Raw genomic sequence first — 25,778 nt, 5'->3', positions numbered from 1 at the left:
CTCTGTCTAGAGTACCCCGACTCCTTTCACATCCTTAGAGAGTCTTTGAATCCCTAGACTAGGTTGCAGGTTTCTCCCAAACTCCCTATGTTCCCCATTTGTTAACATTGATCGCATTTGTAATCCTTTGTTCTGTCAGTTGGCTTCTTGACTAGTTTGAACAGAGGATAATGAGCAACATTAACTTGCACAGGTGCCTGAAGTGCCTATTGTGTTCTGAGCAGGACAGAGGTGAAGTGAAGTGAAGTGAAGTTGCTCAGTCGTGTCCAACTCTTTGCGACCCCACGGACTGTAGCCTACCAGGCTTCTCCATCCATGGGATTCTCCAGGCAAGAATACTGGAATGGGTTGCCATTTTCTTCTCCGGGAGATCTTCCCAACCCAGGGATTGAACCCAGGTCTCCTGCATTGTAGGCAGACTCTTTAGCAGATGTTTAATCCACGATTATCTGTTGAAGAAATGAGGGTTCTGCCCCGGTCAGGGAGGGGTATGTTGAACTGCCCTGGCCCAGGGTTCCACTGACTGACCAGGGCTCAATCCCTGGTTGGGGAACTTAGATCCTATAAGCTGTGAGGCTTGCATGCGTGCTCAGTTGTGTCTGACTCTTTGTGATCCCGTGGACCATAGCCCACCAGCTCCTCTGTCTGTGGAATTTTTCCTGACAAGAATACTGGAATGCATTGTCATTTCCTCCTCCAGGGGATCTTCCTGACTCAGGGATTGAACCCAAGTCTTCTCCATTGGTAGGCAGTCTTTCCCACTGAGCCACCTGGGAGGGGTGGCTTGGCACCCCTCAAAAGGGGAATTTGGAAGACAATATTCAACTTACTGCCCCCTCCCCACTTCAGTTCAGGATATCGTGTAAGTTTATTTCTCTAAGATGACAGTAGAGATGGGTGCTAGGTAAATGATGTTAAGTGTAAGCTGGGGGCAGAGGGATTGAGACAGCGCACAGAGAAGTCTATAGAACTAAAGGAGAACTATCTGCGAAGGCAGGGGCCCAGATGGGCGGAGGATGAAGAGCTCAGACTAATGGTGCAGGTTTCAGGCAATCGTTTCAAACATACAGGTCTGTAATCAGGGAGAACATAGAAAATTAGGGCAGAGTCACACAGACTCTGCCCGGCTCAGAAGAATTCCATCAATAGTCCTAAAGTCCACACATCTGTCTACAGCCCAAGGCAGGTTTATCAGACCTGCTCCAGCTTGTTTGCAAGCATTCACTCAGTGTAAAACTAACCACAAGCTAATCATGAACTAGAGGAAATGCTTCACAGCTTTTCCTTTCCTCTCTTAGCTTCTTCCCTGTTCACTCATGAAAAGAGACAGAGAGATAAGCAATCTTTAAAAAAAAAGTCACAAGTTTCTACACAGTCTTTGGACAGAATCCCCTGTTAAGGAGAGGATCTAACAATTCAAATGTAAACTTAACTGGAAAACTCCAAACTCATGGCAGTATTTTCAGAACCTGTGTCACTAATTTATAATACCCCTGTCAGATGATGCATCACATTGTTTTGGCTGGAAAACTGTCTGGTCATTCCTGGATCACTGAACATGACACTTGGGAGATCACCTAGGCACGGGGGTTTCCAGCTGAAGGCTTAGAGGGCGATAACTGGGAATGTATGCCATGAAGTCAGAAAGCTTGGGCTGCAAGGCATGCTTTGCCATTGACTAGGTATGTGATCTTGGGCAAGTGATTCACCTCTCTAAGCCTCAGTTTTATGATCTGTAAAATGGGGTCCCTATCCTACAGGGTCTTGAGGTATGGATGAGATAAAGCATGTAAAATTTTACCTTAGAGTATAGTACTTGATATATTATTAGTTAATAAACCTATGTGCACATAAGGACCCCACAGTAAGTCCTTGCCTTCCTAGGGGTCCACAGAACACCAAGTATCCTCAAGTATTGGGGTCACACCCAATATCCTCAGAATAATGAAGGGGGAAAAAGAAATACAGGGAGGGGAAGTGACTTTCCCAAGGTTATACAGAAAGTTAAGGGCACAGCCCGGCTTAGGGACTGGATTTTTGAATTCTTCAATGGCCTTCATAGAACATGCCTCCTTGTTCATCCCGCATCAGGGTAGAGGCACCGAATTCATATCAAAGCTTGGGTGCCCAGGGAGCCAGAAGGTTTTGGAGCTAGGCAGTGGTGATGGACTGGAAGGAGGTCAGAATTCAGACTTAGGCTGTCAGTGAGTAGTTTTGGATAAGACAGTCAAAACTACTGTAAGTTGAAGCTACTGACTCTCTGATAAATGGGACTGAAAAACAAGAACATGGAATAAAAAGGTCTTGTATCTCCTCTTTCAGTTCAGTTCAGTCGCCCAGTCATGTCCGACTCTTTGCGACCCCATGAATCACAGTACGCCAGGCCTCCCTGTCCATCACCAACTCCCAGAGTTCACTCAAATTCATGTCCATCAAGTTGGTGATGCCATCCAGCCATCTCATCCTCTATTGTCCCCTTCTCCTCCCGCCCCCAATCCCTCCCTGCGTCAGAGTCTTTTCCAATGAGTCAACTCTTCACATGAGGTGGCCAAAGTATTGGAGTTTCAGCTTCAGCATCATTCCTTCCAAAGAACACCCAGGGCTGATCTCCTTTAGAATGGACTGGTTGGATCTCCTTGTAGTCCAAGTGGACTCTCAAGAGTCTTCACCGACATCACAGTTCAAAAGCATCAATTCTTCAGTGCTCAGCTTTCTTCACAGTCCAACTCTCACATCCATACATGACCACTGGAAAAACCATAGCCTTGACTAGACAGACCTTTGTTGGCAAAGTAATGTCTCTGCTTTCTAATATGCTATCTAGGTTGGTCATAACTTTCCTTCCCAGGAGTAAACATCTTTTAATTTCATGGCTGCAATCACCATCTGCAGTGATTTTTGTAGCCCCTCAAAATAAAATCTGCCACTGTTTCCACTGTTTCCCCATCGATTTCCCATGAAGTGATGAGACCACATGCCATGATCTTTGTTTTCTGAATGTTGAGTTTTAAGCCACCTTTTTCACTCTCCTCTTTCACTTTCATCAAGAGGCTTTTGAGTTCCTCTTCACTTTCTGACATAAGGGTGGTGTCATCTGCATATCTGAGGTTATTGATATTTCTCCCAGCAATCTTGATTCCAGCTTGTACTTCTTCCAGCCCAGCATTTCTCATGATGGACTCTGCATAGAAGTTAAATAAGCAGGGTGACAATATGCAGCCTTGATGTACTCTTTTTCCTATTTGGAACCAGTCTGTTGTTCCATGTCCAATTCTAACTGTTGCTTCCTGACCTGCATACAGGTTTCTCAAGAGGCAGGTCAGGTGGTCTGGTATTCCCATCTCTTTCAGAATTTTCCAGTTTATTGTGATCCACACAGTCAAAGGCTTTGGCATAGTCAATAAAGCAGAAATAGATGTTTTTCTGGAACTCTCTTGCTTTTTTGATGATCCAGCGGATGTTGGCAATTTGATCTCTGGTTCCTCTGCTTTTTCTAAAACCAGCTTGAACATCTGGAAGTTCACGGTTTAGGTATTGCTGAAGCCTAGCTTGGAGAATTTTGAGCATTACTTTAAGCACCTCCAAACATTTTTTTTTTCAAACATTTTATAACACAGTTTTCTGCAGACCTCAAAGTCTCAAAGTCCTTTGTCTTCTAGGTATTTTTGCCTCCACCCCAAGCCAATTCAATAAGGCTTTTGTTTCCTAGCGCTTACATATTCTTCTCTAGGCTATTTTAAGAAACAATTAAAAGAGTTTATATAGTTCTTCCAGAGTCTGGTATGCACAATTAATTGGGGGGTGAAGGATTGGAAGAAGGCTGAGCAAAGAGGCCAGGTGAGTAATTAACAGCTGGTAAAAATATCATGTTTCTAATTATGTTTGAACCCCAGAACACATAATTGCTGAGTTACAAGGTGATTCAATTCTTTGTGAAGGTCTCTAGTAAACTACTTTGTCTGGGCATGACTTCCAACTATGTCTTTCAATAAAATGAAAAAAGTATACCAGGTGATCTCCACTAACCCTTCCAACTGGAAAACATTCTATGCATCTCTCTCCTTTCTAGTGAGTATAGAAGCCACTCAGAATTCATGATAACACACAGTTGAAGACCTTTGATCTCCAAGCTATTTATGTGGGAGTCCTTGCAGGTACTAGGCTAAGTCCCCAAAACAAGTCAAATCCTAGGAGTAGTAGTGTTGGTGTAGCTGGGGCTGCGAGTTTGGGGGTGGGAGGGAGGGGTTGGCAGTGGACAGAAGGGTCTCCCAGAGCAGCCTTAGGGTAAAGATAAGCTGAAGTGGGGAAAGGCAACTTAGCTTTATTTCATTCAACTTACTTTACTTTAGGAGATTTATGTCTAAGACCAACGACAATTCTAGTTGTAGAATTACAGCATTGATCTTAGATAGCTGACCTCTACAGGTATCTTTTTTAAAAAATATATTTTAAATTATACAAATGAAACATGAATACATCCTATTTTCAAAAGTTCGAATCTATGGTAATAAAACAAAACAAAGGTCAATCTTGTCAAAGCTATGGTTTTTCCAGTGGTCATGTATGGGTGTGAGAGTTGGACTGTAAAGAAAGCTGAGTGCTGAAGAATTGATGCTTTTGAACTGTGGTGTTGGAAAAGACTCTTGAGAGTCCCTTGGACTGCAAGGAGATCCAACCAGTCAATCCTAAAGGAAATCAGTCCTGAATATTCATTGGAAAGACTGATTTTCAAGCTGAAACTCTAATACTTTGGGCACCTGATACAGAGAACCGACTCATTGGGAAAGACCCCGATGCTGGGAAAAATTGAAGGCGGGCGAATAAGGGGACGACAGAGGATGAGATGGTTGGATGGCATCACCGACGCGATGGACATGAGTTTGAGTAGGCCCTGGGAGTTGGTGATGGACAGGGAAGCATGGCATGCTACAGTCCATAGGATTGCAAAGAGTCAGACAGGACTGAGCCACTGAACTGACTGACTGAAAATAAAACAAAAAGCAAAAGCTCCCATTACCCTTCCTCATTCCACTTCCTACCCAGGGATAACCAGTTATGTCAGTTGGGGGAAATGGCGTTATCTTTTCAAATCTTTTAATACACTTATTTACAGGTAAATACAAATATAGTTCCTTTCTCCTACACAAATGGTAACATACTGATTATGCCATCCGTTTTTGGTTTTGTTTTTCTTATTCTGCACCTAACGATTAACAATAAATCTTTTAATCATTCCATATTAGTACCTACAGACTTATAGTTTTAAAAAACTTTGCGGTATTCCATACTCTTATTCATCTTCTTTTCTATTGTGTCCAATCTTTTAGGACCTAATTAACCCCATCAATTAATATCTTTAAATATCCATCTCTGTACAAATTTGCAATATTCACCTGTGGAGTAAATTCTTAGATATTGGATCAATGGGTCTATGCATTTTCAGTTTTGATAAATCTGGCTAAAATTCTGCTATCCGTTGAGGTTTCAGCAATTTTATACAACAAGGTATAGGAAGGACTTATATTCTCATCCTTGATTCCCTGGTGGCTCAGACAGTAAAGCGTCTGCCCACAATGCAGGAGACCGGGTTTCGATCCCTGGGTTGGAAAGATCCCCTGGAGAAGGAAATGGCAACCCACTCTAGTACTCTTGCCTAGAAAATTCCATGGATGGAGGAACCTGGTGGGCTACAGTCCCTGGGGTCACAAAGAGTCAGACACGACTGAGAGACTTCACTCACTCACTGGTCTGTTTAAGGAATCTTCTATCACTAACATTATAATGTTTTAAATCCAATTCTCCATCGCATGATTTTTCAACATTTATTTTCTCACGTGTCTGTCAAGTGCCAGGCACTGTGCTAGGTGCTGGGATACAGCTATGAACAAGACTGAAGCAACCCTTCCGCTTATTGTACATGGGGTCCTTGGGTATCCTACACGTATTTGAAACCACCAGATACTCAGTTAAAGTTTGCTGGAAGAGTTGGCGTTCAATGAAGGCAGGTGTCAAAAAGTATTTTTAGGAGAGATCAGTCAGTCACAAAAAGACAAATTATGCATGAGTCTACCTGTTCAGTTCAGTTCAGTCGCTCAGTCGTGTCCGACTCTTTGCGACCCCATGAATCGCAGCACGCCAGGCCTCCTTCTCCTGCCCCCAATCCCTTCCAGTATCAGAGTCTTTTCCAATGAGTTAACTCTTCACATGAAGTGGCCAAAGTATTGGAGTTTCAGCTTTAGCATCATTCCTTCCAAAGAACACCCAGGGCTGATCTCCTTTAGAATGGACTAGTTGGATCTCCTTGCAGTCCAAGGGACTCTCACGAGTCTTCACCAACACCACAGTTCAAAAGCATCAATTCTTGGGCGCTCAGCTTTCTTCACAGTCCAACTCTCACATCCATACATGACCACTGGAAAAACCATAGCCTTGACTAGACGGACCTTTGTTGGCAAAGTAATGTCTCTGCTTTTGAATATGCTATCTAGGTTGGTCATAACTTTTCTTTCAAGGAGTAAGCGTCTTTTAATTTCATGGTTGCAATCACCATCTGCAGTAATTTTGGAGCCCAAAAAAGATAAAGTCTGACACTGTTTCCACTGTTTCCCCATCGATTTCCCAGGAAGCGATGGGACCAGATGCCATGATCTTCGTTTTCTGAATGTTGAGCTTTAAGCCAACTTCTTCACTCTCCTCCCTCACTTCGCTGGATACAGGTGACCACAAAATCTTTTTTTAACCACAAAATCTTAAAAAAGATGTTTCTACATTTTTTTCTCCCGACAGCAAAGGGCATAAGTATTCCTTCTGCTACCACTAACAGGGACTAAGCCAAACAAAGAACCCGAGAGTTTCCTATTTCTCCGTAGGGAGTGCCTTCTTCCAGAGGCAGAACTAGACAGGAAAGTTCTCCTGACCAGAGCATGAGAGGACCAAATGGGACTACGTTCTCCAGAATGCATTGCTCTTCCTGGGGCGTCGTAAATGAGGGAGGAACTCGCACTACTTTTGCGACAGGGATGGGCGGAGGGGGAGGACTACACATCCCAGGATGCAAAGCGCCAGAGCGCTAGTTAGAGCCTGGCTTGCTTGTAGCTTTCTCGTAACCGGCGTTCCCCGCCAAAGAGACGCGGGGCAGGACGGGAGTGTTTAAGATTGGGAATCCCCGTGGTCTACCGGACACTTGACACTTCGAAAGAGGAAGGAGAGTACTGGAAGGCTGTTTTTCACTCTAACTCATAATAGTTCCCGCGCAAGGTGGAGAGGGCTTAAGGGCCCCCTCCTTTATTTAGTGTTTCTCAGAGGCTTTGCCAGACCCCCATTGGTCGAGGATCTCGAGGGCAGGTGGGAAGTCCATGAAGCCCCAAATCGAAGTTATCTGCTTCTCCCCATTGGCCCTCGCCTCGAGCGCAGGCGCGAGGGCTCCGACTCCAGTCCCTGGGGACTGGTGAACGGCAATTGGCCAAAGCCCGCGAAGTAGGAGTCTGGATTGGTAGTTGCTAGCAGGAGCCTGGTTTCTTCCTTGACTTCTGCAAGTGATAGTGTGTGATTGGTTTAAATCCGCGGGCACCTGTCGATGATTGGGCGGGAGCCACAGGCGGGGTGCGCTCATTGGCTGGTGCTGGGTCCATCCCTTCTCGGGCGGGCAGCAAATGATGAAATAGGAACGGGGAGGGGAAAGGCCGCGACGTGAGCGCGCGACCTCCGGCGCCATTTTGTAGAGAAACAAGCGGAGTTAACCGAAGGGGGGGTCTAGGAGAACCGGAGTCGGGGACCCAGGAGTTTCCTGTGTCCAGCGCCGTCGGAGCCGCTTGAGGTGTGGTGGGCTGGGGTCGGGTGCCGAGGCCGACAGGCGGTGTCAGCTACGGAACTTGGGTGCCGGTGCGGGAAGGAACGGGGGTGGTCCCGGGGCCACTGGGAGCGTTTCCCGGGGCTCCGAGGTGTGAGGGGCAGTCGGGACGGGGAAGTGGCGAGGCGGGAGAGGGCGGACTGTCTCCCCTCGGCCCGCGGAGTCTTCGGCCTCTGGAGAGAAGAGGGCTTGGTGAAAGCTCTAGGAAACCGAGGGCAGAGCGCGGAATGAGACCCGGGATTGGCCCCCCCTTGCCCGGGCCTGGCGGCTCTGAGGGCGGTGTTGGCGGCACTTGGGGGAGGCTGGGCCCTCGCTTCGCGCGGACTGCACCCTTCGCAGACTCCACGAGCTTCTCAACTGCCGGATGGGTGCTGCGGGCATCGGCCTCGGAGGCCTAGCTCCGGGGAAGCGGGGGGGCGAGGTGCCCGTGTTCGGAGTAGTTGCCGACTCCGGGTTCCTCTCGGTGGACCTGGAGCTGCCAGTCCCCCTCCCCCGCCCCCAGCACGTTGTCAAACCCCGGGTGTTTCGGGTGTCCGCCGGTGGGAGGGGCGGGCGGGAGCGAGCACTTCCTCATTACTTCTTGCCACAGGTTTTGTTCCACTCGCGCGCCCGGGCGCTCACTCAGTCTCCAGAGTCGGCCCCCACCCACCTGGCTCAGTGTCTGTTCTGTAGTAGTGGTGCTACTCGCCCAGGAGAAGAGCTCTCGTAGTGAGCCGAGCATTTGGGAGGCCTCCGTGAGAGATACTATGGGTCTCCAGGGGGTTACATAAGGCCAAAAGCACAAATGTTCTTTTTCAGTCCCACCCCCTCTGCAGATTTCACCCAAGTGGGTTCCCACAGATGAGTACCCTTCCTAGGATTAAACTTTAATGCTTGATGTCTGTGGGTTTGGAGATGTGTTTAAAATAAACTTTGAGCAGGAAGCTTTTCCCTTTGAAGTCACTCAAACATCACATATTTTAGGACTCTTAAAAGTATTTTTTCCTGAGAGTATTAACTCTTAGTCTCTCTTTTTATTTCTCTGTAATTCAATTGCCTTGGGGAGTTTAACAGTTAATAACAACTGAGTGAGTATAGTTGATTACTTTTTGCGGAGAAAATTCTGAGTGTTTGCCTCGTGACAGTCCGTTTGATAGGAGTAGGGATACACGGATGGAAAAATGATTGGACAAATACAAAATCAGGAAGTAGGTCAAACAGATTAAGAACAAACTTGTTTATGTAGAAGTATTTGGGCTTAATATCCTCAGGTTGTCATATCTGTCCTTCCAGAGATTTGGCAGTGTAGTATTTTAGCTCTTAATAAGATATTTGGTAACAGTTTAAATTATCCTGTTTTAGGACATTCCAAATTGTTACCTTGTCTAAGGAGAAAATGAGCTGATGATACATAACGTTGTAGGCATCTAGTTGTGCTTTGAAATGGTCGCATGATAATACTTGTTTGGAGAGTTGGTCCCTTTTCAACAAGTGAAGGGTCCCAATTCCTTCCGTGGAAACAAGGCAGAGATTTGACCATCAGTAACAACGTCTTACCCTCTTCTTGCCTAAGATTGTAATCTTAGCAGTTTTAAGGCACCTTTTTCTGGCATTATTGTGGAACAACTGAAATGCTTTTGGTTCCTAACTCAAATGGATCTCTGGCTTAGCCAGAGAGAAATACAGTCTCTTAGATTTCTGCTGGGGTTTTAAGTACTGGTCTCTTTAATATGGATCTTGTCAGGCTAAGTACTGTAATGTCCTCCTAACTTTGGGTTAAGTCATTAAAAAAAAAAAACAAACAGAAGAGGAAATGCTTATTTCTTGACAGTATGCTTAAAGACTAATATCAAATTTGCTTGAATGTTCCTTTTTCCAAGTATATTTTTGGTTAGCTCCTGATCTAGTTATGAGAAGTTTCTTTTTAACCAACTTAAGTTTATGAATTTATGAACTTGAATCTTTATTTCATTCTACTGTGTAACAAATCTTTGTTACTCAATACTATGGAAGAGAATTTACCTACAGTAATTTAAATTGGATGCCCAGATTTTTCAAGACACTTATTTTTGGGAAGATGTTTATGATTCTTGAATTGTCAAAATTTGGAGAAGGCAGTGGCACCCCACTTCAGTACTCTTGCCTAGAGAATCCCATGGATGGAGGAGCCTGGTGGGCTGTAGTCTGTGGGTCGCTAAGAGTTGGACACAACTGAGCGACTTAACTTTGACTTTTCATTTCCATGCATTGGAGAAGGAATGGCAACTCACTCCAGCGTTCTTGCCTGGAGAATCCTGGGTCGGGGTGGGGGGCTGGTGGGCTGCTATCTGTGGGGTCACACAGAGTTGGACACGACTGAAGTGACTTAGCAGCAGCAGCAGTACCAGTCATAAACTTGGTGTTTGGTTTTTTTTTGGTAAGAAAGCAAAACTAACTTGTAAGTCATTAAAAAAATATTGGTTGAAGCATTTAACTGGCCCTCTTTCCAAACTGAACTTCCTGTGGGGAAGTTTCAAAATGGCATCCTACTGAGTCTTATTTTAAGACCTTATATAAAGAAAGATCATGCAGTTCCTTTCCTATTTGCTCACAATGTTTAAGAAGAATATTTCAAAGCTAAAATGGGCTCAAATCCTTCATCCTTTTATGTACACAATAGTTAATTTTAAGGTACTTTTCATTCATGTATTTGCGGGAACGTAGCAAAGCAAATAAAACAAATTATTCGTTGAAAAACTCGTTTGAGAAGTCAGTAGAAGTGTAGACTTAATTTGAAATCCTGTGTTAAGATTTGAAGGAAATACAGCCTTTGGGAGTATGGAGTATAGGTTTGAGAAATGCATTTCTGGAAAGAAAAAATGCATTTCTACCTCTAGGCTAAATTAGAATGTTGAAAGAGATGTTAAAGTGTCTGCAGTGGAGGTGTAGGTTTTGTTGTTGTGGGTTTTTTTGTTTTTGTTTTGTGGTGTTGGACTAATTATATGAAATGTAAAGTGAAAGCATTATTTGAAAGATACCATTTTATTGCTCTTAAGCTTCCTATTAAGAGCTCAACACTTCCCCTTTTAGATAATTAGTTTGAAAGTTTGTCACCTTGGATTTAGAGCTCTTAGGTTTGAAATGCAGCGGTACTGTTAATTTTTTTGTGAACTCATAATCAGAATAGTTACTTCTTTGTTTCAGACCCTGTCTTTTTTGCATTAGCTTTCTAACTGATCTCCAGTGTTTTTTGTTTATTGGATTTCTTTATTACATAAATAATACATGAAAATGTTGTAAATGTAAATGATTCCAGGAATGCAGTTAGTTTTTTATATTAAAGACAAATTGTCTACCAAGTCATTGGTTTGAATCTAGGCATTCTGTACTCAAGTTTTTCAGTACTTTGACCTATCACTGTGTAAGTATTGACCCCTCTGTACTCATAGCAACATGTTACTAACTTATGGTGTAGTTAAAAGGTTGTTGCAGAGTGGTTCCCAAATGCATTTTTGCCCCTATTATCTGGAGTGTCATCTGTAGTTACCAAAACACTACCATTCCAATTCATATCCACATGTACTGTCTATAATCTTTTCCCTGATTTCCCTAAGCAAAATTAATTTCTTCTTCCTCTTGGCTAGATTCACTTACCTGTACCATATATTGATTTGTAAGTTTTCTATCCTACTTTGTAGTAGGTAAGGAGTCTCTCATCCTCCAAACACATACAGTTGTCCTGAGTTGTAATTGAATAGTGCTTCCATTTGTTACACTTGGGTAGATTTATTGAACATGGCGTTCTTGGAAAACCATATACCCTGGTTTTTGTTCTTTGAGGGCACAGGCTGTTTCTCTTCGAGCTATATATACTTAAAATTCAGTTGACATCTTTTAGAAAGTTAAACTTTGAAATCTAGTCATACAGAATTAATGGTATGTTTAGAAAATTGAAGCCCAGGAAATTGAAGTGACTTCCTTAGATTAGTGTTAGACCAGATTTTCTTACTCTAGCCCACTGTTGGTTCTGTCTTGCCATACTACTAAAGTACAAGGAAAACTTTGATCGTTCATCAAAAAGGTGAGGATAATCTATGATCAACCACTTATTTTTGGAGGACAAGATACAAAATTTGAGTTTTTCATCTCTTCAGTGTGAAAAAATATAAAACTCAAGTATGACAGAAAAGATAGTCTTTTCTCTTACAGTTATTGAAAGTGGGCATTACTGAACTTCAGTGTAATAAACTTGTATTTATTTCTTTTGAGGCCTTCAAAGGATGAGTGGCTTTAAAAAATTTCCTTTTTTTACTTAAATTTTAAAATGTTCTTCACTGTAAATTGAGTTGTGAGACATTTGAGTAAGTTTTCTCTTGGTGTACTTAGTTTTAAGGCATAGCTCTAAGAAGAGTTCTCTTATTTTTTAGCAGTCTTAAATACATGGCATAGCTTTGTAATTTTGCACATGTTACTGGGAAGATGCTTCTGAATATTTGATTTCAGATCAAGAACTGATTCTTTTCTGATTTTGGAGTAAGCATGCTTTTTGAGCTCTTTTCACTTTTTATAAATTGTTAGTTGCTAACACTGAACTGAACAATTGTTTATAAAGTATGCTGATGTATGGATTGTAGTCTCTTAAAAGTGTGAAGAGACTTTCCTGGTGGTCCAGTGGTTGAGACTTTACGCTTCTACTTCAGGGAGAGCTGGTTCAGTCTCTGGTTGGGAAACTAAAATCCCATGTGCTGCATGGCCATAAAATAAATAAAATTGTGAAGCTATCCACACAAGGCTATTAAAATGTTTTTCAAGTTAGTATTAAGATTCCATTGCCTTGAGTAAAATTAGCATATTTGAAGTAAGTCAACTCTTGATCAATTTGTTTTTATCCTTGGCAGAGCTTTCATTTCAAACCAATTTATTACCTGTCGACTCTTATGCCCTTGAATATTTCCTTATTCCTTGCCAGGTGGGTTCTAAGAAAAAGTTTTACACTAAACCTTTCTAAGCCTGGGAATACACAATTTGGGGGTGTCCACAATTTGAATTACTCATGCTGGTGCTCTTTGTTCTTTAGGTAATGAAGAGATATGGATACCATGTATAGTCATTATTATGGCATGAGTATTTTAGGAATAATCCTCTTCCCTTTTCAGACAGTTATGCTAGATGTTACAGAAGTTGAGATTGTCAAAGGTAAACTTTAAAAATTCCTTGAAAGTATTTGATTTTTGTCTTCTCCAATCACTAAGCCCTCAAGGACTGGCAACTACAAAATGTTGGTATGATAAATTGCTTTAGTATACTAACCTAGTTTTGGGATATGTGTATAGCTTTTTAGAGTTCTTCTGTGTTTGGGTTTCAGTCACTAATTCTCTTAATGTGCTATTATCTACTTTGCTTTCTACCCTTGGCTCCCCTATGGTTTATTCTCATCTAGAGTGATTCTTACATTTTTATTTTATTTATTTATTTTTATTTTACTTTACAATACTGTATTGGTTTTGCCATACACTGACATAAATCCGCCACGGGTGTACATGAGTTCCCAGTCCTGAACCCCCTCCCACCCCATATCATCTCTCTGGGTCATCCCAGTGCACCAGCCCCCAGCATCCTGTATTGTTTCTTACATGATAGTATACATGTTTCAATGCCATTCTCCCAAATCATCCCACCCTCTCCCTCTCCCACAGAGTCCATAGAGTGATTCTTATATTTTTAAAACTAAGGTTGTGTCTTCTGTTCAAACTGTTCATTGATTCTCCATTTGTCTTTAGTAAAAGCCAAAGAAAGTCCTTTCATCATTAGCCCTGCCCTGTATCTTCTCATATATTCCACCTTCCCCCCGCCAACTTACTCTCTCCCTCCCTAAGTTTACTTCAGCTACAGTTGACCTCCATGTCTGTCTTTTCACACATTTTTCCTCTCTGAGGAAGCCTTTGCATTAACTGACAAGTCTCTCTGCCTGGAACATTCTTTTCTCAGATGTGTTCATGGCTAACTAAACCCTTCAACTCCTTAAAATCTGCTTAAATAACTGCTTTCTCCATAAGACTGACTGACCACCCTACTTTAAAATCTATGGCACCCTGCACGCCCTTCCAACTTGGTTCACTTTACTTTGCTATTTTTCCATAGTATGTAGTGTCTTTTAAAATATGTTTGATAATTTTTTATGATTTTTGTTTCTCTCCCACAGTGGGAATGCAGGGATATATGGCTGTTCACTGGTGTAGCTCAAATACCTGGCACATAAACTGTTTCTTGGATAAGTTTTGGTAGCCACTTCACATTAGCCATATACTATTTCCTACCACTTGGTGGATATGAGTTGTGCTTGACTTTATGTTGACTTTGTGGAAAGCCAAACTTGAGGTGTTCACATTCTAGGGCCCACCCTGCAGAAAGTGGATGGAAAAGCTGTTTTTTGAACAAGGGCACTGTTTATGTTTGGGCAAAATAGTTTATTGGTGGTGCTGTTCTCCTTCTTTGCAAGATGTCTATTGCATCTCTCCTTCGCACTGAATTCCAATGACTGTCTCATTCATGTTTCAAAATGCTTTTGGAGACAATATTGCTTCCTGGTTTATTCCAGTGAATACCCTTTTGGGGTTCAGGTTTGTTGTCAGGGTTATTTTGCTTACTTTGTATTCATATATTGTTGGGATAAGTCACAAATTTACTTAAAATTAATTTTAATTTTAGACTGGCATATGTGAAACACTACATATAGAAAAGGAATACCATGTTTCACTGATTCTAAAACATTTTTAACATTTTAACACCTCTGGAATTGAGATGTATCATGTCAGAAGAAATATTACCAAATAAACTTTGTAAGTGATAACATAAAATAATGATCACAATTGTTATCACAATTGAAGACAAACCAACCTAGAATGAGATTATGGAAAATTATCTCCACCTTTGATGGGTGATGAAGGTGGAAGAAATGCAAATTTTTAATACATTTTATTTCCTGATAAGTCTAGTCAAATTGTATTTTAGAAACCTAGAAATGGAATACTGGTTTTGGACTTAGAAGGGTTATGGAAAATTTTTGCTGCCCTCAAAGCTAGTTGTTTGGTTAGGAGTGGAGGCAAAGAAGAGATAGGAAGCAAACCCAAGGTCTGTCCTCAGGAACTGATGAAAACATAATACACATGAAACAATAGTGAGCAGTGTGATTAAATTTTAACTACGCAGCATGCGTACTGAAGGGAAGGGGAGATGGGTCAGCACTTCAACTTGTAGACCATCTGATGTATTTGGAAGGGTTTGGAGGGACTGGGGCTTGGGCCGGGCCCTGGTCTTATTACCTAATGGTTTTATCCTCTCTATGGAGGAGTCTTGGCCTGTCTCCTGGTGACCACTAATGTCCCGCTCATGGAGGTCATTAGTGATCTCCTAGTAATTTTGATAATTTACAATAATTTCTTTTTTATGCTGCCAAATATATGTCATAAAATCCCTTCTCCATGGTTTTCATAGACTATTATTGATGTGTTATTTATTGGTTGCTACACGATGAGTTTAGAAATAGCTGAACTCCCAAGTTTACCTATTTTTAAAAAATTTTTTGGCTTTTTATTCAGAGGCACAGCCTGGCTAGATGCTTCTGACAAAGTGTTCTCACAAAGTTGCAGTGCAGGAATCCATAGGCCATAATCATCTTGTGCCTGAAGGATAGTAAGAAGGGTCTGAAGGGTACAAGCGTACTCATGTAGCAGTTGTCAGATCTCAGATCCTTGCTGGCTGTTGTTTAGGAGGTATCAGTTCCTCGCCATATTGCCCTCTCCGCAGGGTTACTCACAACATGACAGCTTGCTGCTTTCTCTCAGAGCACAGGTTTAGAGAGGTAAACAAAGCTGAAGTCAGTCTTCATGTAACTTAATCTTGGAAGTGACTTTCTAGTCTCTTATTTTGAAGTCACACTTAAGGTCCAGCCAACATTTAAGGGACCAGATTACTTAAAGATGTAAATATTGGGCAGAAAATATTGGGGTTATTTTACAGGTTGCCTGCCGCAGTGGACAGATTCTTCCTGGGAGCTCTCTTATGGATGTTATCTGTTGCTAGGTTTTAGTTATTACCATTAAGTAAAGAACGCTCCTTGGTTTCTGATATTAACAACTCTCAAGTTTCTTCCACCTCTCTGTCCATGCGTCCCTTTGTGAGTTCCCCTCTTTTTGTCCTTATTGAAGTATAGTTGAGTTATAGTGGTAGTTTGTTTCAGATGTACAACATAGTGACTCAGTATTTTTATGGGTTATACTCTATGTAAAGTTATTATAAAATATTGGCAATATTTCCTATGCTGTACAGTATATCTGCATAATAGCTTGTACCTCTTAATCCCTTGTCCCTATCTTGCCCCTCCTCCCATTCCTCTCCCCCATTTAACTGCTAGTTTGTTCTGTGAATCTGCTCCTGTTTTCTTATATTCATTTTTTCCCCCCCAGATTGCACAAGTGGTAACTTACAGCATTTGTCTTTGATTTTACTAAGACATAATAATTTGATTTTACTAGGCATAATACCCTCTAGGTCCATCCACATTGTTAGAAATGGCAGAATTTCATTTTTTTTAAATGGCTGAGTAATAGTCCATTATATATATATTTATATATGTCCATTATGTATGTGTGTGTGTCCCTATATATGTAAATGGACACATCTTTATCTGTTCCTCTGTTGATGGACATTTAGGTTGCTTTGATATCTTGGCTATTATAAATAATGCTGCAGTGTGCATTGGGGTATATGTTTCTTTTCAAATTAGGGTTTTAGTTTTCATTTGATACATACCTGGGAGTGAAATTACTGGATCATATGTAGTTCTGTTTTTTAGTTCTAAAAACTCATATGAGTTCTTTTTTTTAACCTTTCCATAAGTTCTAAGCTTCCTTAGGACTCTTTGTAGGCCTGTCTTATGTTCATTTCTGTAATTCTCCTATGCTATCATCGAAAGCATCACGACGAACAAAGCTAGTGGAGGTGATGGAATTCCAGTTGAACTATTAAAATCCTGAAAGATGATGCTGTGAAAGTGCTGCACCCAATATGCCAGCAAATTTGGAAAACTCAGCAGTGGCCACAGGACTGGAAAAGGTCCGTTTTCATTCCAATCCCAAAGAAAGGCAATGTCAAAGAATGCTCAAACTACCACACAATTGCACTCATCTCACTCTCTAGTAAAGTAATGCTCAAAATTCTCCAAGCCAGGCTTCAGCAATACATGAACGTGAACTTCCTGATGTTCAAGCTGGTTTTAGAAAAGGCAGAGGAACCAGAGATCAAATTGCCAACATCCGCTGGATCATGGAAAAAGCAGGAGAGTTCCAGAAAAACATGTATTTCTGCTTTATTGACTATGCCAAAGCCTTTGACTGTGTGGATCACAATAAACTGTGGAAAATTCTGAAAGAGATGGGAATACCAGACCACCTGACCTGCCTCTTGAGAAACCTATATGCAGGTCAGGAAGTAACAGTTAGAACTGGGCATGGAACAACAGACTGGTTCCAAATAGGAAAAGGAGTACATCAAGGCTGTATATTGTCACCCTACTTATTTAACTTCTATGCAGAGTCCATCATGAGAAATGCTGGACTGGAAGAAGCACAAGCTGGAATCAAAATTGCTGGGAGAAATATCAATAACCTTAGGTATGCAGATGACACCACCCTTATGGCAGAAAGTGAAGAGGAACTCAAGCCTCTTGATGAAAGTGAAAGAGGAGAGTGAAAAAGTTGGCTTAAAGCTCAGCATTCAGAAAATGAAGATCATGGCATCTGGTCCCATCACTTCATGGGAAATCGATGGGGAAACAGTGGAAATAGTGTCAGACTTCATTTTTTTGGGGTCCCAAATCACTGCAGATGGTGACTGCACCCATGAAATTAAAAGATGCTTACTCTTGGAAGGAAAGTTGTGACCAGCCTAGATAGTGTATTGAAAAGCAGAGACATTACTGCCAACAAAGGTCCGTCTAGTCAAGGCTATGGTTTTTCCAGTGGTCGTGTATGGATGTGAGAGTTGGACTGTGAAGAAATCTGAATGCCGAAGAATTGATGCTTTTGAACTGTGGTGATGGAGAAGACTCTTGAGTCTCTTGGACTACAAGGAGATCCAACCAGTCCATTCTGAAGGAGATCAGCCCTGGGTGTTCTTTGGAAGGACTGATGCTAAAGCTGAAACTCCAATACTTTGGCCACTTCATGCGAAGAGTTGACTCATTGGAAAAGACTCTGATGCTGGGAGGGATTGGGGGCAGGAGGAGAAGGGGACGACAGAGGATGAGATGGCTGGATGGCATCACTGATTCGATGGACATGAGTTTGAGTGAACTCCGGGAGTTGGTGATGGACAGGGAGGCCTGGCGTGCTGCAATTCATGGGGTCGCAAAGAGTCAGACATGACTGAGCGACTGAACTGAACTGATCATCTGTATGTTGATTCTGAGATCTGTTATTTGCATCCCACACTTGCTGTGCTCCTGGCTGTAAGTACAACTGTCCAGTGGATTTTATCTGTATGCCTCACTTCAGACAATCCTCATTATCTTTCTTGCCCTTCACACTTTCTTCCTCAGTTGTTTCATGTCAGGAGTAACTGGAACTCAGGTGCTTAGTCTAGAAAGGTGAATATTTGATTTTTCCCTCTTTCTTCACTGCTTTCCTTACTCTCCACAGTTAAGAGTCCTTTCAATTCCCTCTTGAATGCATTCACATCTTTTTCTCACTGATAGCCTTAATTTCTCTGACTTCTCAATTTTTCACATTGTCAAAAAGTAACTTTTAATTTCACCCATTCATGTCTGATAGTAGACAGAGCAAGCTAACATTGTAACTAATAACCCCAAGATGTTAGTGGCTTAGCAGGGTAGACATTTGTATCTTTCATTGAGAGTGTTCATTTAGGTTACCTTCTGTGTAGTAGTAATTGAAGAACCCAGGCTCCTTCCATCTTGTGATGCCACCTTCCTCTAGGTGCTGGGAGTTCTATTCATTCACCTGGCAGTTGGTAGAAGAATCAGAGGATCATGCGTATGAGGTTTTACGGACTGGCTCTGGAAGTGGCTGATAATCATTTTTGGCCTACATTTCATTGGGTAGAGCTTAGTCTGTTTGCCACACCTGTGCAGGAGCCTGAAAAATAAGTCCAGCTATTGAGCCAGGAAGAGAAAACAGATTTGGTGAACATTTAACCAGAATCTGTCACTTCCTTCTTCCCTAAAACATAGTTCAGTCACTCAGTCATGTCCGACTCTTTGCGACCCCATGAATCACAGCACGTCAGGCCTCCCTGTCCATCACCAACTCCCAGAGTTCACCCAAACCCATTTCCATCGAGTCGGTGATGCCATCCAGCCATCTCATCCTCTGTCGTCCCCTTCTGCCCTCAATCCCTCCCAGCATCAGAGTCTTTCCAATGAGTCAACTCTTCGCATGAGGTGGCCAAAGTACTGGAGTTTCAGCTTTAGCATCATTCCTTCCAAAGAACACCCAGGACTGATCTCCTTTAGAATGTGCATATCTAAACCAATCTGAATAGCGTCCAGAATTGTCTTTATGATAAAATGTAAAATTCTCAAATGGATTCTGCACATTCTAGAGAAGAGACCCACAAATTGAGTCCACTTACCTTCAGAAGGCATTTCTTCTCGGTTAGTAACAGAATGAATGTGTTGGGAGGTGGGTGCCCAGTAATTCTGTAGAAAGACTCACAGGACTTGGCATATGGCTCTACTCAGGGCTGTGATTTATTACAGCAAAAGGATACAAAGCAAAATCAGGAAAGCAAACATGCCGAAGAGTCCACCTGTCAGTGCAGGATATGCAGATTTGATCCCTGGATCAGGAATATTCCCTGGAGAAGGAAATGGTGACCCATTCCAGTATTCTTGCCTGGGAAATCCCATGGACAGAGGTTGGAAAAGAGCTGGACACAACTTAGTGATTAAACAACAGCCAAGGAAAACTAGGGCTTGTTCTCCCGTGCCTGAGCCTCTCCCAGTGGGAGTCACACAGGACTCACTTAATTCCTCTAGCACTTGTGACAACACGTGTGTGTAAAATGTTGCCTGGCAGGGAAGCTCATAGAGACTCAGCGCCTTGGTTGGTTATGAAGGCACCTTCTGCCTACCACATAGAAAGATTTCAGATTCCCAGAGGGAAAACAGCTGTTCAGCATAAGCCACATTTTTGGGTACAGTTTAGGCACAGTGAGCCTCATTCTGGGAATGGCAGTTCTCTCAAAATCCAAGTACTGACAACAGCCAAGAGCCAGCCTGGCAAGTCTTCCTAAGGAGAACTGATCTCAGACCTTCTCTGTTAAATTAACTCTTTTCTGCACAGGGAATGAGGTTCAGACCTCTGTAGATTGGGCTTTCTATATAGAGAATCTTGGAATATGCAAAAAAATTTTATTGACCTTAACTTTTGTTTTTGAAAATTACTTTTTTATCAGTGGGGATAAAAAGGTTAATTGCCATCTTAGCTTCTCTCATCCAACTTTTCATGTATGGTTACTGTTTGTATTCTTCTAGATAGTCTGCATATAAGGATATATACACACATGTAGCTTGCTTTTATCCCCTAATAGATATTTCCAGTCTTTCTAGGTAGCTCTTTTTTTTAGTATTACATAATATTCCAGTTTTTTATTTGCTTAACCAGTGCCCTTTTGGTGGATCCCAGGCAGCTCTCAGTAAGTTTTTTAAAGAGTTGGTCATTTCCTGGATGAAGAAGGAATCAATTAAAAGACAAAGTGCAGAGATAGGGGGCTTAGGGCCCTAAAGCTCTTTTTTTTTTTTTTTATATGATGTATTATTTATCTGAAATTCAAATTTAGTTATCCTACTCTTTTACTTTCTGGCCACACTGTGCAGCATATGCTCTTATTATTCATCATTTTCTGTAATATTGGCGATACTTATATCAGGAAATGGCATTAAAACAATTAGATTCTTTAAAATACTTATTTGGAAGTTATAATGCAAGTTGTGTTTTTTAAATCCTGTATCTCCTACCCTATTATTACCATGTCTTCATAATTATTCTACTTAGTAGCTGCAAGTTCAGCTATTTCTCTTTAAAGTTGGGATAATATCTTCCTCAACAAGTCACCAGATTTAAATAAACTGACATAGTTGACCCTTGAACAATGTGTGAGCTGGGGCACCAACTCCATTGCAATAAAAAACTCTTGGGCAGCTTTACAGTTTTTATCTGTAGGTTCAACCAACTTTGGGTGTGGTACTGTAGTATGCATTTATTAAACAGAAATCCACATAGAAGAGGACCCTCCCAATTCAAACCCTTGTTTAAGGGTCAGCTATAGGTAAAATGCTTAGAATAATTCTAATATTAAAGTATTTGTTGTGATTATGCTTCTGTAAGTTATCCTATTATATACACGGTAGTTATAACTAGAATTTTAATAAGTGAGCCAACATTTTGGATGAATGACTTGGAGCTGTACACAGTAAATTTAGAGCCCCTGCCTACTGGAGAAGTATTAAACATCAGGATATATATTTTAAGTTAGGGCGGGTTTGATCCCTGCGTTGGGAAGATCTCCTGCAGAAGGAAATGGCAACTCCAGTATTCTTGCTGGGAAAATCCATCGCACAGAAGAGCCTGGCAGGCTACAGTGGATGGAATCGAAAAGAGTTGGACTCAACTTAGCGACTGAACAACAGCAATAAGGGTTTAGTTGGTCATGAAGTGAGCTCTCGTAAGGAAACCAAAGTGAAAAGGGGGACATCTGGGAAAATTAGTATTGGTTGCTTCTGGATGCAAGAGTAGATACTTGCTCTGATTCATATGGGCCATAGCACTTTACAGCGTTGTCCAGTATGGCTGGTCCAGTATGGCTGCCCACATACGGCTTAGTGCTGCACAGGGGAACTTCGTTTCCCAGCCAGGATCGAACTTGAGCCCACTGCACATGAAGTGCGTAATTTTAACCAGTGGACTGCCAGGGGAGTCCCTAATTTTGTACTAAGATTAGTAAAAGTTAAGTAATATTTTAGAAATTGAGCCTTTTGGTCACTAGTCACATTTCAGTAGCTGCATGTTCGTAGCTGCCATATTGAACTGTGCAGTTGTAGAACATTTTCATAATCGAAGGAAAGGAATGAGAAAAGAAGGCTCAACTCAGCCTCTTTTAGTCAGAATGCTACTTTTAAAGACTTAGTAAAGAGAACAGACTTGTAGACACAGTCAGGGAAGGAGAGGGAGGGACAATTGAAAGAGTAACATTGACACAAACCTTTGTTGTTGTTGTTCAGTCCTGTGGGATTGTTTGCCATCCCGTGGACTGCTGCATGCCAGGCCTCCCTGTCCACCATCTCCTGGAGCCTGCTCAGACTCATGTCCATTGAGTTGATGATGCCATCCAACCATCTTGTCCTTTGTCATCCCCTTCTTCTGCCTTCAGTCTCTCAGCATCAGGGTCTTTTCTAATGAGTCAGCTACCATATGTAAAATAGCCAGTGGGAATTTGCCGAATGATGTTAACTGGTGCTATGTGACAAACTGGAGGGGTGGGATGGGGGTTCAGGAGGGAGGGGACATATATGTATCTATGACTGATTCATGTTGATATATGGCAGAAACTAACAATATTGCAAAGCAGTTATCCTCCGATTAAAGGCTATTGCAGGCAGAGCCTAAAAAAAAGACTTAGAGAAGAATTTTCAACGTCAGACTTTGGTATTAGTAGAGTATACCTAAGAATTCTGTGTGTTTTTAATAATGGAAGTTGCGGGTTCAGTAAACCTGATAGTCTTGGGCCTAGTCTATTTGGCTTTTTTCCGGGGGGGAGCTTCTCAAAGTACCTGTTGATACCATATTTAAACCTAGAGCAAGCAAGTTAGGTGATACTGTGAAGGTTGCTGGCCTCTGCTATGAATAACCAAATTACCTTTACAAAGATGTCTCTGGTCTAGCCAAAAAAGGAATCAGTGGGAGGGACTTTCCTTATGTTACAACAACAAACTGTGTCAAGTTATACTTTTCTTAAACTAATCCCAGAGCTATTTGTAAAATCAGTGGTTTTGTAATTTTGAAATTCAAAAAAAACCCATCTCCAGAGTTTAAAACGTGATGTTCTGTTCTCTTTGCCCAAAGATTTTGACTCTTTTGGTGTAAGGTAATGTTTAGGAATCATCATTTTTGGCCAAGCCATGCAGCTTGCATGATCTTAGTTCCCTGATTAGGGACTGAACCTGGGCCCACAGCAGTGAAATCTTGGGAGTCCTAACCACCGGACTGCTAGGTGATTCCCAGGAATCAGCTTTTTAAAAAAGAATTCCGTTTATTTCTGGCGTGCTGGGTCTTCCTTGATGTGCGAGCTACTTTGTAGTTGTGTGCAGTCTTTTCATTGTGATGGCTTCTCTTATTGTGGTGGCTTCTCTTCTGTGGAGCTTAGGCTCTGGGGTGTGTGGGCTTCCGTTGTGGCATGTGGGCTCAGCAGCTGTGGCAAATGGACTGACTTGTTTCTCGACATGTGGGATCTTTCCGAATCAGGGATGTCTCCTGCATTGCAAGGCAGATTCTTTACCACTGAGCCACCAGGGAAGCCCCAGGAATCAGCATTTTTTCCCCTCCCACTCCTTATATACGATTGCCTTGTTGCAAGCATCGCAGTAAATTCTGTATTCTGTTAAGCCCCTTGAGGTCAGTGTTTATTTTTATGTTTTCTGTAGCATCTAAAGTATGCACATGGTATATGGTTAGGCTCAACTGTGAATTAATAGGAAGGCCATCTCTAGAAGATGATTCTTATGGTATAGTATAGTGGAGTAAACTGCAAAAGTATCATTTGACATTAAATTGAAGTGCTTAAAGATAAAGGCTTGTCCTTTTTATTTAGTACTGACTTTTAGAAAAATGTGAATGTATTTTGAGCCCAACATTAAAAATAATGATGTAAAAGTAAAGATATCACTTTAATTTGAGAATTTGTGTGCATAGCAGCATTGCAGCTGTTTTGGATGCCATTTGAACAGAGAAGACAAGAGATTTAAGGGTTTCAGTTGCTCCTGTGAGGAGCCAACGACTCAGCTTTACCATATCATCATGGAGACCAGTCAGTTACAACTTGGTCTGCCTGTTTACCCTTCTTGGTATGTGGTATGTAAACTTCTCCAGCAGCTCCACCGAAAAGATTGACAGTTGCTTACTTTTCAGCTAGCTGTTAAAGCTGATGTTGAGGTGAAAGAGCATCATCTACTGTGCTTGTGATGGGTACCTTCTGTTGTTCCCATGAGGGCTCTGGAAATCCTTATCTCTGCTATACCTTAAGGATAAACCCTTTTGGGAAAGCTTTGGTATAGCTGAGAGATTCCCAGGTGGTGCAGTGGTAAAGAATCCACTTGCAAGTACAGATGGGGCTTCCATCCCTGGGTTGGGAAGATCCCCTGGAGGAGCAAATGGCAACCCACTCCAGTATTCTTGCCTAGAAAATTTCCATGGTCAGAGGAACCTGTAGTCCGCAAGGAGTCAAACAACTGGAGAGACAGAGAGCACAGGCTCAATAGTTGGGGCAAATGGACTTAATTGTTCCTTGACAGGTAGGATCTCCCCGAATTAGGGATTGAACCCATGTCTCATGCATCATTGGCAGGCAGATTCTTTACCACTGAGCCACCAGGGAAGCCCTAGGAATCAGCATTTTGAGTACTGCAGATACACAGACGCACACGCACACACGGTATAGCTGAGGCCTCATTTTACACATCGGGAGGGGGAAGCATATATGTTCAGTCACTTATTCAAGGTCATTTACCCTTTACTGGTCTTAATGGTTTTAAATTTTGAATTTTTAAAAATAATTGCTTAAACTTACCTTAAAGTTTTTACTTTGTAAAATTACCATGTACTTGTAAAAATTTATTTATTTATTTATTTGGTAAAAATTTAAATACAACTTGAGTACAAAGTCAGTTTTTGGAAATCTCATCATATGGTAGTAATTCCTGCTTATAATGATGAAGGTAATACATGCCCCCATCCCCAGTTTTGTTAAGAAAAATTCTTTCACATGTACAGAAAAAAGAACAGTACAGTGAACAACCCTGTAACATTTTCCTAGATTCAAGTTAACATTCTGCCATGTTTATTTTCTCTACACTTCTATATTTTTACTGAAGTATTTGATCACAAATATTTCAGCATGCATCTCCTACAGATTAGGACTTTCTGCCATATGCATGTGTACATGCTCAGTTGTGTCCAACGCTTTGTGACCCCATGGACTATATAGCCTGCCAGGTTCCTCTGTCCATGGGATTTTCTGGGTAAGAATACTGGAGTGGTTTGCCATTTCCTTCTCTGGGATTTTCCTGACCCAGGGATGGAACCTGCGTTTCCTGCATTGCAGGCAGATGCTTTATTGCTGCGCCACTAGGGAAGCCCTATGCTATTGGTGGTTCTTGCCTGAATTGGTTTTTATACTGGGCAGCGTTATTACAAAATGGCAACTTAATCTTTTATACTTTTAAAATTTGTTAGCCAGTACCTTTCTGTATGAGGTGCATCTTGTCCTTCCTCTTTAAGTGTAATCATGGATTCAGGAATTCTCATTCACTGTGTTACAGTCATAAGCAATTTTTTTTTACCCTGTGATTTATTGGAAGGAACTTTTACCCATAGTAGCTTACTGCAATTACAGGTTGGATAATCTTCTAACTATGTCAGAATGCTTAACTGTTTGGATTTTATTTTCATCTGCACACATGAAGAACTTAGAATTCATAGAAAGAAATTTGTGGCTGCCAAAAGCAAATTTGATCACCAGGGTGGATTCAGAAATGTGTGTTCGATGTTCTGTTCCCTCAAGCATTTCTAAGTGATGTGGCATTTGGGGTAAATTATAGAAACGTTGTTCGTAAGTCCCTTCTAGTGCTCAAATAGACCTAGCATTAGTAACAGTCCTTTTAATTGGCTCTTGTGTCTTT

General features: G+C 41.7%; 1 protein-coding gene across 8 annotated transcripts in view; it reads left to right on the top strand.

Annotated features, from left to right (window-relative positions):
- Positions 1 to 7,657: 7,657 nt before the first annotated feature.
- The window catches only part of CNOT1 (CCR4-NOT transcription complex subunit 1), an 83,784-nt gene continuing 65,663 nt past the window's right edge, over positions 7,658 to 25,778 (top strand). For all 8 annotated transcript variants that reach the window (XM_069552923.1, XM_069552919.1, XM_069552921.1 and 5 more), the window contains exon 1: positions 7,658 to 7,816. The gene's annotated coding sequence lies outside the window, so the exon portion shown is untranslated. The remainder of the gene's footprint in view (positions 7,817 to 25,778) is intronic.

Source organism: Ovis canadensis, chromosome 14, assembly GCF_042477335.2.
Source record: "Ovis canadensis isolate MfBH-ARS-UI-01 breed Bighorn chromosome 14, ARS-UI_OviCan_v2, whole genome shotgun sequence".
NCBI lineage: Eukaryota > Metazoa > Chordata > Mammalia > Artiodactyla > Bovidae > Ovis > Ovis canadensis.
The sequence above is the reverse complement of the archived record's forward strand: the minus strand, read 5'-3'. Positions and strand labels throughout refer to the sequence as shown.